At 37.8% G+C, this 12,125-nt stretch overlaps 1 long non-coding RNA gene across 2 annotated transcripts in view; it reads right to left on the reverse strand.

Moving 5' to 3' along the window:
• Positions 1–731: 731 nt before the first annotated feature.
• LOC108449563 overlaps positions 732–12,125 on the reverse strand; it is a 21,006-nt gene continuing 9,612 nt past the window's right edge. The window contains exons 4-7 of one of the 2 annotated variants that reach the window (XR_001865779.1): positions 8,968–9,071; positions 8,173–8,259; positions 1,351–1,604; positions 732–940 (exon numbers count right to left, since the gene is read on the reverse strand). This is a non-coding gene — a long non-coding RNA (uncharacterized LOC108449563). Of the gene's footprint in view, positions 941–1,350; positions 1,605–8,172; positions 9,072–12,125 lie in introns of both variants that reach the window. The other variant, XR_001865778.1, reaches the window with a different exon arrangement.

Below are 12,125 nucleotides of genomic sequence, written 5' to 3' on the forward strand. Positions count from 1 at the left end.
TGAACTAGGATCCATGAATGCTTTCCTTGTGCTAGTCATAAATCTGCTACATAAGCTGCTGCAAAGCTCAATTAAGACAGAATATTCTTTTAAGACCTGAAACTTGTCCATCCTTCCCCTCCCCCAATTTTAATCTGACAAGAAACCCATAAGTTTTATGATATACATCTGAGATCATTGAGTGATTACTGCCACCTAGTTAATTCTCAAAGCAATGAATTACATACAATTAGTATAAATGAAGGGCCAAGCCCTCAGTTGATGTATCTCACAGGAGATAATAAAAAATGTTTAGAACATCCAGTCACTTTTCCCCTAGGAAAAAATTGCTTTCTGACACACATTTTTTTGTGTTTATCTAATTTTCTTTTACAGGCCCCAGAAGGCATATTGACAGGGAGGGTTCTCCCTCCAATCAACATATGCTCCTGCCTAGGATGCACTCCTATGTATGCTGAGCTTTCCCTCTGTATTGCAGCACTTTACAAAGCATTTTGCCTCCCTGTTATGTGCAGTCTTTGAATTCATGAAGAAAGGAAAAAGCCCTCTGTTGCATGCTGAGGATAGGGACAGATTGTACCAGCATGGCCCTCATGCCAAAGGAAATCATAAGGGGTAAGACAATGATATCTCATGATTACAGTGTGGTTGCTCTGTGACTTTATCCTTCTGGTAAGAGTTAAACCAAAACTTTGTCATTAGTGTCACATCCCACCACTCATAACTTACTTTTAATACTCACGTTTCTTTCTACCCCAGTTTTTAACAACTGCAGTGCACGTATCCTTCTGAGAAGCCACAGTAGTAAGAGGAGAGAGCAAGCCTGTGATGCCTCTCTCAACTTTGTGAGGTCTTCAATGACAGTAAACTGAAATTCCATGCAAAGTGATCAGTCCATGAACTCTGCTTCTCTCTGTCTCAGCAGTGTAGCCCAAGGCATCTGAAAGGGACCAAGTATTATTTGGCCAAGGTCCTAAACTTCTAAAGAGTACTTCGAACACAGAGCATAACTGGGGAGGAACAAGCTCTTTCCCACCAGAATTCAGCTTGTTTGGAACAGTGCCTCTTTTATCCCATTAAAAATAAATAAATTATTCAGACTATCTGCCTTGCCCCCAGATCTTTTAGTCATGCCAAAAACTGCTTGTGTGCAGTCCTAGACTACTTTGTCAGTCCTAGAAAGGAGAGAAAGCTCTCAGAAGGAGTGATGAGAACTCAGTATGTTAATTGCCTTTTTGAATGGAGAAAAATGTAGCAAAAAAATGCTTATAAAAAGAGAACAATGAAAAATTACTTGCTTTGTCTAAATGCTTCCAGTTGTTGATAAATGCTCACTGTTTAGAGACTCACCAATTTTTTTTTTAGCCTGCAGCTGCAGAGCCAGTGTTCCTCGTTCCTTGCCATGACTGTTGATCTGACTGTCTGCCAGACAATCACCAATTCCTGCTCTGCTGTCTGCTTCAGCTATTTTTTTAAGGGCATTTTTTCTCCTTTTCTTGAACCTGATGATCTCACACCGGAAATTCAGCTTTTTTTTTCCCAAAGAAGAGGGTCTTTTGTAATGGCAACAGAGCACTCTTACAATCAGCTGGGAGTTTTCCTTACTTAGGCAAGAAAAAAAATAAGGTCAAGAATTGACAGAGTTCCAGCAGTGCTTAAACTCTAGCAGCACAAAAAAGCTATTTAAGGAGCAACAAAAAACTAAAGACACATTTACTCTGAGGTAATGGTGACATAATTTTTTGGAGAATAATTCACAGTTATTTTAACCTATTTTTTCTTGCTGTATTCGGGACCAAAATGTGAATAGGATATAGATGTAAACTTTACATGGAGACAGTGTGTCTCACAAATCACTGTAGAAATGTTCAGCACAAAAATGTCTATTTACCTTGACAATAAAGGCCAGTTTGATAGTTTATTTTCTTTATTCCTACAATGAGCCCATTGAAAAACCTTCATCATTTTTATCCTGCTTCAATGCCTTACAGTTTTCTATCCCTTGTAAAGGAAATAAAGTTACTGAAGGCAATTTGGAGACTCTGAATGAGATCTTGTTTTGAAGTTTCATAATGATTTCATGAATTTATTTTGTACTGCAAATTACAGTCTCTTGATTGCTAACATGAGACTTTCAGGTTTTTATTAGCATGTCTGTGGCCAAGAGACTGGTCAAATTTACTTTAGCCTCGATTCAAGTTTCAGCAGTGCCCTTACTTTATAAGTAAAAGATCCCTTTGTGATCAGAATATCTTTACCTTGCTAATCTAATTCTGTACTCCCATTTTTCATTTCCCAGTTGACTGCTCCATGTCCTCCTGCACAGATATTCTTGGAGAGGAGCTAGTGCATATAATATTGTGGGAAAGCAAACCTGCCTTTCACCACCATTTTGCCCTTTAGAAAGCCTTTTCAATGCAGTTCCTAGAAACCAAGGGTTGCATAAAGCAGTGGAAATGGTCCAGTTTCTTCAGTCTGCCACTCCCTGTGGAGTTGTATGCCTGAAAGACTATGTGACCCTTTTCCCAGATGTCGCAGACAAAAGGTAAACCAGGGCTTCCAAACTCCTGTACCAGAATTTCTTAATTACCATTTTGCCCCATTTGTTGTTAGAGTGATCTCAAATTATCCTACATGGAAGGCAGAATATGCAAATGAAGCTCAAATTTACCTCAGGGATCTTTAACTTTTGGAAAACTTTTTGTATCATCTAATTCACTTATAGAGATGATAAAGATACAAGGTGGAGGACTGTGAGGGAGGGAGAGGGAGATGGTGGAGATGGAGAGAGAGATGGATATAGTTGGATATAGATGGATATCTGTAGACATATAGATCTTCTACACTTAGTGGAGCAGAGCTGTTCACAAACTGAGAACATTTCACTGCATTTGAATACCTACTATCAAATGTGATGAATGGTCCCCTGCTGGCTTCTGTATCCTTAGGGATCATAGTGTCAGACAGAATTATTCACTTTAGTTGCCTGACATATGGACAGAGAAAACTGGGTGACAGGTATCACAAGATCCTGCATGTGGACAGTTGTTACAGAGCAAAGATACTGGGGTTAATTTGCTGTTAAGTAAGAAAGCAGCCTTTGTGAGCCCATCACCTGTGCAAGCTTTGCAGTTCCTGCCAGGACCTGCTCAGCAAGTGAGGACATAAGGACAGGAGCCTTAGGGAGCTGGGGGCAGGAGCGTTCAAGAAGGTTTGTTGCAATATGGAGGGTAAAGAAACATCAGTTGAACATGGCTTTAGATGAGATAGAGCTCTTATATCACTATTAAAAACTTTCCATTGGAGAGCCTGGGCAGCTCAGTTCTTCAATGGTGAAACCATTTAAATTATAAAGAAAGGTTTGTCAATAATGAAACTCTCCTCCTCAGGTTCAGGATCAGCTGCTGATTATACATGTCAGATTCCACTACTTATTCCAGAATTTTTTCTTTAGAGTCTTCCTGCCTTGTCTCCACCTTTAAAGGATATAGTGTACATGAACAGAAATGTCTCTCTTCCACTCTTCTTATTTCCTTCTTTTCACATGAAAATAAATGAAGCCTTGAATGGAGAAACATCTGCATTACCCTTCAAAAACATCAAAAATATCAGACAGATTTTCAGTGAATGTAGTACTTTATGACAATTGTCATAATTGGCAGCATCTCTGCCTCTTTAAAAGAAACACAACGACTCCAGACATTCTCAGTTACAGCAGACTACTCTGATTTGAATTGTAACAGTTGCAAGCACCAACTGGGTAGATCATCTTGTCCTTTTTGCTGATACATTATTGTTCCCTCTGATATTTTCCTTGGTGTTTCATCCAGACTAATTTTGCTGCTCTTCTAGACAGAATATTTCGTTAGCAAATAGGACTATTGTTAGTAAATATGACATTTATTCCCCATTCCCCTTTGTTCTGTGGAATCCTGTTTTTTTCAAAAGCAGTTATATTTCTCAATACCACCTTCATTAAGTGTTCCTTCCTTCTCAGGAAACCAACAGCATTTTGCATGTTCTTTGGAACTTGAGACAAATAATTGTCAGTTTGGCAAATTTGGGCTACAACTGTCATGCAACGTTCTTGTAAAGGTTCAGGCTTGAACACCATCCCCTCATCATGTCAAATATTATCCCTCATTATTTCAGCACTTTTGGTCTTGAGATAAATTCCAGACGTTCAGGAAAAAAATAAAAGTGAAAGAACTGAAGAAAATACTCGGTCCATAATTTGGCAAAATTTCACATTTATTTTTAAATTAATAAGCAGAAAACTGAGATGAAAGTTCTTGGTTATTTAATGATACAATTAGGACATTGGCTCTAAAAAATAACATTATTAAGTTCTCTCATTTTTTTTCAATAATCATTAGTTAATTACACTTCAGTGCTTTGTATAATCTAGTAGCTGAATTTGAATCAGCCCAGATATTTGTCAGAAAAACCAAGGCCACATTGATCTTCCAGAGCATGAAGATGAAACCAAAGTCTTCCATGAGAACAATAACCACCACCCATTTATGATTCACATTTGCAAAATGAAACTAAGAAACAAATTGTGAAAATGCAAAAATAAACCAAGATCTGCTACATTTATTTTCTCCTATTTTTTCCTAAAGAAACAATATTGATGTGATTTGTGTTGTTTGTGCAGATATCTGTCCAACTGTCTCCCATGTGTACAAGTTTGAAAACAAACCAGTGGGAGGCACCAAGTCAGAATAACAATTTAATGGAAATTAAAGAAAAGGAAAAAAAAGTAAAAGAAAACACTGGTTCAAACTGACAGAGTCAAGGTACAACCTGACACCCTGTTAGGCAGGGTGGTGGTAGCAGTCTGGTAGAATGGTGGCTGCAGTCCTCTGAAGCAGTGATCCTGTAGTAGAAGAGTCAGCTGACATTGCTCATAGGCTCATTAACAGAAGATAGTCCGGAGGGAGTTATCTCTGAGTCATGCGGCAGGACAATGATGGGCCATTAACAGCAAGATAGTCTGGGGGGAGGAGGCAAGGAAACACTGCCCCACCTGATTTCAACAGCTCATGAGGATGGTAATAGAATACACTGCAACCCAGGACACCATGACTTTGGAAGCCACTGGACAATTTTAGTCAAGTTTGACAGAGGGATAAAGGTAACAAAGTCACTTCAACAAATTTTGTGGAAATTGTTAACTAACCATGGGAAAAAAAGACCAATTTCAGCTCTTACTGAGAAAAGGTAAATTCAGCTTGCTTATCACACTTTTTTTTTGCCACCAACCAGCTGTTTAATCAGCTAATGCACAGCTTAGATGAGCCTGGAGAAAGAGGAGCTAAGAAAGGATAATATAGGAACATAATAGGATTTTGAGTAGTTCAGTGCCAGTACAGAAATTTAAAGCATACAGGTCAATAGGAAACCACAGTTCTTTAGGTTGACTTCTTACACAACAATTTATTTCTCCCTAAATCAGCAAGTCACTTAATCTTTTGTTGTTGCTCCCTGTTTTCTCTTTCATTTACAAATGCATTCCCCTAATAAAGCAGAGAGAGGTGGACATCAGAGTCCAGAAACCTACCTAATAAATACCTAAGACCTCTATGAATGTGATCTTTGATCTAGTCAGCTGATAACTGCCCTTAGCATGTTTTTTTTTATTTTCACTGCTTCAAATACTACATAATCGAGGTTTGAGCATTAAGCAGACGAATTGTTCTTTTTTACATTTAGAGTAAGTAGCAATTAGGCAAAAATGCATGCATGATTTGCTAATGGTAATCCTACAGATGCTAATTTAATTTGCATTCTATTAGTTCATTTTAATAATTTTATGCTATTCTTATGATGGTAAATATGAAAAGAAGTCTGTAAGAAAGAAGACTGGCTATCTTATTCCTGTCTTGTGCCACTGGTTTGTTTCGTAATCATGAACAACTTGTTTTACCTTTGTTTCCCTTTCTAATCTTTGTCAATCTTGTTTGCTTATGAAAGTTGCTAAAAAAAGTAATGTTTCACTAAAGATTTGGATCCAATATAACTGAAAGAATAGGACTTTTGTTTCTGTTGTAATGCTGTTTATGGTATCTTTGTTGCTATTATTACACAACTTATGCAATTACTGTAAAGAATCTCCTACAGCTCTATCTTGCTACCTTGGCAATGTATATACAGGTAATTCCCTTCTGACAAAAAAATTACCATTGAGTTCTGCCTCAACTGTCTTTCATATCACAGAAAGACAGTGACAAAGTTTGGTGTCTTTTTATATAGATGAAAGACCCTATCATTTTAGATTTTTTTTTATATCAGGGGAAGCTTGCCCTTCTTGACAAAGCTTTCCAAGATTGAAAATCTATGATTAGACTTATATAGGATCTAAGTAACTCTAAAAATCATACAAACTACTGAAACATGTTAAGTTCTGATTTGTAACTGATACAAGTGATTATAAGCTGCAAAATAATTCATTGTAAAAATTTGTTAAAAATCAGTCATCCCAGTCACTGGTCTTGAATGTCTTACTACTTAATTGTAACTTTTTTTACCAATTTTGCTCCATCAATAATTTTATTAAAGATATAATTATACCCAGTAGCTGAAAATATCACAACTGTCTAAGACATCAAACACAAATGTTCCTTTAAAACAAAACACTTCATAATTTTGGATTAATATCCCTGTTGCACAAAGAATGTAGATAAGCATGTTGAACTGGTTGGTAAATAATCTTCAACTAAGGTTTTTGTTTGTTCGTAAGTTTGTTTTATTATGTGGGTTTCAAAGATCCAAACTAAACCTAAGTACAACGTTGCTGAAGTGAATTAGACACTTTGCACGATTTTCTAAGACATTTTAGATATGATCCACAAAGGGACTTTGTGCACCCTGCTAGGACTTCAGAGCATATCCCCAGATTTTAAATCCACAGACCACTGGTCAGGTGTTGTTAAACTTGGAAGGCATTTAATTTTCACAGCTGTTTAAATGCCAGGTGTTGTCTCATTCCCATTCTGCCTAAGTCCCTGACACAGGCCAAGTGATACCAAACTTTTTCCTGTCCACAAAAAAACGTGAGAAAAGAGAAGCAGCATCTTTCCAAACTGAGCTGCCAGCGGACTTGCAGTGACCTGACAAGAGTTCAGCCACCTTTAACCTCTGTTACATCGTGCCCAAGTATGGTGTTTAGACATAGGTGTTCTTGTTAACATGGCTACCCCAAAAGATGTACATTTTTGAAAATCACAGTGCTCTCTATGGTAAGCAGATACATCAAGGTGTCTTTGAAAGTCCTTCCCTGTGAGCTCACTCTCTACCCCTTCTCTCCTTCTTGTTCTCTCAGTTATGATACTTTTTTTCTACTTTTTTTCCTTTGTTGCAGCCACTTGGCAATTTTCTTTCCCTTATTTCAGAGGCCTTTCCAGATCTACCAACGCATCCTGTTAGCTAAGGAGTGAAACAATATCCAGACATTCATTGCCATCAAAGATGAAGTGAAGTACCCACTTAGTGGTGTTCTTTTAGGCTTCACTATCAAAACTAAAGGTAATTAGTCCTTGATCTAAAATGGCGTGATACCATTAACTTCAATGAAGTTTTATATCTTTACACCAGCTGAAAACATAATTCAAATTTCAATGGCTTGTTACCAGGACCTGTGACACAAAGGCATATTTTAGATTTAGGATTTTAAATTAACACTTTTTTTTTAAGGCAGCTGATCAGTGATTTGCAACAATAGCATTCATTGGTCTCATTCTTTTCACTTATGTAAGTACCAAACAATTTGTATTATTGATCTAGGAAGTGTTATGGTGATTTCTTCAGTGATTTGTTAGATTACATGCTCCAGTGGCTGTCTATTCCAGTGATTATTGGTAGCACAGCCTTTTTCCTCAATGTTCATTTCATAGTAGAATGACTACAGTTATTATCACTAGTACAATTATTATTGTGAGCATCAGATTGGTTAACAGGTTCTGTAAACACAATTCAAAGAAATTTTTCAAATGAGGCAACATAAAATCACACTTTTTCTATATTAACTACTCTTATGTTTTATTAGTTGTACTCTCATTCATTCTCTTTCATGAAGAGGAAAAAAAAGGATCCTGCACACTGATGACTTAAGAGGACATATATGATGGTGAAGAAATCCCATGCTGGGGTCACACCGCCTGTCAGACTCACCTCCAGAGGCTTTCTCATGACACAGGGTAGGATGGGTGCAGTTACATCCTTCTCACTGCTGGTTTTCTCATCTGATAGAGCACTGGACTTTGAAAAACATAATGTTAGCCCAAATGAAAGAAAGAAATTAGTGATTACAGTACTATCCTTTAAGGTGGGGTAAGGGTTAAGAGTAGGTTACTTACTGTAGCATGACACTGACCAGGAAACGGATTCTTTCATTAGTAAGAAACTAAAGAAAAATTTATTTTGTGTATGCATTTTAAAGATTGTGGCCCTAGTAGCAAAAGAACCACAGAAGATTTTTAATGCTTTTGCTGTGTCTGTTCATCTTCCCCCAAGCCATGAGAATTCTGATATGTCTGCAGTATCTTTTCATGGCTGGTTTTACTCTGAGCTTCCAGGTCTGTGGGAAATTTAATAAACTGTTTTGTGTATGTTTATATTTTGAAATGTGCCTAACTAACAATGACATCCATGCAATTTAGGAATGTAGTAACTTCTTTGCTGCATTGATTTTGAAGGTCAAATAGCCACTGGAGCCAGTTGGAACTATTCTGATTCAGCTTGAGTTTTAGGGTTGTGTACAGATCAGGTTTTATTTTATCTGATCCAATTCACCTGCTATCCCTGCTGAAGATACAATTTCAGGAAGACAGGACTGTGTCTTTACAGATCAGAGACAGCCAGAAGAAAATCAGAGAACCAGGGAATGGAAAGTACAGGAAAGAGTAGACTCTTCTTGCTGACACAATTAAATAGAAGACAGTTATTGAACCATTTAAAGTATCTCACCTCTCTGCAAGAAAAAGCCATAAATAATGTAAGGAAAAGGACTACTTTTCTTCACAGAGCCTGCACAATGGTAAGTGTTGAAAATCACATGCACAAGTCCCCATCTGTGAATGAAGGTTTAGTTAGATGTTAAGTTCATGAACAATTAGCAAAAAAAAAAAGAAAAAATTAAAAAGTGAAAGAAAAAAAACAAAAATAGTAAACAAAGCTCTTGTCCCTATGGGTTTATTTAAACACAGGAGACAATACTGACAGCTTTAGTATTTTTCAACTAAATATTAATGACAGAATTTTGTATTAATGTGTTGGAGTTTAAAATCCAGTTCCCAATATTTTCCTCTGAACAGTACTCTTTCCAAGCTGTAGTGGCATATGGTTAGTGTAAGCCAGAACTGGATGGCTGGTTCTGTGAAGTTCTTCTACACAGCCATTTTTCATCAAAACTTTCAAAAATGTCTTTTGAAAACACATCCAGAACAATACATACTTGAAAATAAGTTTATGCAAAAAAAGAGTTTTTAAGGTTTATGTTAGAGAGTTGGATATATTACCCCAAAAATTTGTTTTCTAGGGTGATGATGCTAACTAAGCTCACTCCTTCCTGCAACCATCATTTTCCATTTCAGATCTGGCAATGTAGGAGACAGGTCACCCACTCAACCAGTAAACTGAATCAAATGGCAAATACTGTTCTGTATTTTGGACAGCATGAAGATTTCTGTAGCAGAGAGTAGTTATGGGCACAGGACATCAAAGAGAAGCTCTCCTGGTTTTCCTATAACTTAACTTCCTACCTTCACAGCTTCCTACTCCTTAGATGCACAGCCCTGAGGAGCGGCTGAGTCTCTAGGAATTCTAGCAGAATTAGCTGATGTTACTAATAGCTCAGTGACATCAGGATTTTATGTCTTATAATCATGCATTATCCAAAGCCCATCAAAATGGCATTTCTAACCTATTTACAACTTAAAATGGGCAAATTTGTCCATCACCCTGATCACCACTCCACAACATAAATACTAGGAGAATATGCTGGTGCCTGTCCACTGCATCCTAGAAGAGTACTGAAGACAACATGAGTGGATTTCTGTGCATGAAGTGTATGTCTCTTCAGTCATGGTGAGGCCCCTCTGATCCTCATCACCCACATGTTTTTATTCACTCTGTGATCCAAAAATTCCAGATCCCAAACTCAAATCACCTCACAGACTTCTGTGGACAGCTTTCAGATAGAAAAGGGAAAAAAGAATAATAAGAGCAGTTGTTTTTATTAGAATCTGCTACACACAGACAGAAAAGCAGGATCTGTGAGGCCTGTGGTTGCTCCCTGAAATTTGGGTGCCTTTATTATGGGAAGAGGCTAATTACAAGCTGCTGACTGGCTGAGTGTTGGCAGATGATGCTTGTGATGAAAAGAAAGCTCAAAACCCGTGAGATGACTGTATTAGCTCAGAAAATGGGGAATCTTCCAAAGATGCTGGCAAAGGGGCACCTGACCTTGCAGACACCTACTACATCCATCCTGTAAGTCTGCCTTCAGCCAGTATAGCAAGTCCATCACCACAAATTTGCTAGTATTTGCAACATCTATTGACCTTCCCCAGCACCATGAGAGTCCTCAGAACAGAATTTATCCAGGATCTTTATAATCTCCTAACCTTTCAAGTCCATAAGAGACCTATTAAGCCACTCTGTGTACATTCCTGAATTTCCCCCTAGCACCATGGAGTGGATGATGCTACAGTACACAACAGTAAGCATGACACTAGAGTTCAAAGAGCTATTGACATCTGTAATACTCACGGTGGCACTGTTAGTGAATCCCATCACTATGGTGTCATATTTTAAAGCTTTCTAACTTTTTTTTCCACTCTGTGAAGTGCTTCCGCAAAACTGATGTATGATCTTGGGAAAACAGAAACTCAATCTGCACTGAGTTACACCATCAAGACAATGAAATCACTGTAAAAACAGAATACTGTTTTTTTAGTACTAGCTCTGCTGGATTTTACTTGTAAAAATATTTTCCACGGGATACCTAATGGTTTCACCTGACAACAGTAATTTTTAAAAGGCTGAACTGTATTAAAAGACCTCATGTCTCTCACTAATATACTTCTTGTATGTTTTATACCTGCCTCCACACAGTCAGTGGCTTCTGTGTTGAAAAGCATTTTAAGAACATTTAAAGAAACACTGTCAGCATTTCTGATATTTTCAAAGCCATTTGAATAATTGAAACAACCTACCAAATATTTAATTTATTCTAAGTATCCTTCTGAGTCTTAAAAAAATCAGAACTATAAAAAGGATACTTATTATTGAGATCCCCTTGCTCTCCAGATGACCCCCCAGCTCGTTTCCCACACTAACTTTCATCACTTTGTTTTGTCTTTCCAAGCCCAGTTCCTGTTCTTTCCTAGCATATCTCAAGGATATATATCTTATGACTGAAGGATGGAGAGATTGATGCTGCTTTTCATAGACAGGGGGGAAAAAGCCAGCACCATGCAAAGGGCTACAGGGCTTTTAGCTCCAATAAGATTTATTGTCAGAAGCTCTGTTAGAGATCAGACAAGCCTTGAAATGAAGCAGAAAGTCTTGAGAAACAAGTATAGGGCCTGTTCTGTATAGGGCCTAGAAATGGAAGAACATTGCCAAGAACCTCTATTCTGAAAAAAAGTTCTTTGCTTATGTGTGAGAACTGATTTGTGAACAGTTTGAAATTACAACTGGGTTTTATGAACTGGCTGACTCTTTTCTAATACACAACAGGTTTAGCGTATTCTTGTCTCATATCTTCTGTCTGAGGAACTGGAGGGTCACACTTATATGTCTGGAAGAAAGAGCTGCATATATGCTAGATGTCTGGTTGATACAGTGGCTGTGGTTTGTGGTCTAACAGTATGAAGGTGGTGAAATTAAGAAAATTATTAGATGGGACTGGAGTGCACTCTCTTTGACAAAGAGAGGTGAAGAGTTCAGGGGCTTATTAGTGGGGTCCTGCCAGAGGGATATCATTCAGAGAGAGTATGCAGGTGAGAAAAAGACCATCCTGAGATTAGAAGGAGTTCTGCCTTCCTCCAGCAGGCAAAAGAGTGCTCCTACTCTATCTGCAATAACCCAGTGACCAAAGCACTAGAGCAAGGATTTCTAGA

Source organism: Corvus brachyrhynchos, unplaced genomic scaffold (genome assembly GCF_000691975.1).
Source record: "Corvus brachyrhynchos isolate BGI_N302 unplaced genomic scaffold, ASM69197v1 scaffold239, whole genome shotgun sequence".
Lineage (NCBI taxonomy): Eukaryota > Metazoa > Chordata > Aves > Passeriformes > Corvidae > Corvus > Corvus brachyrhynchos.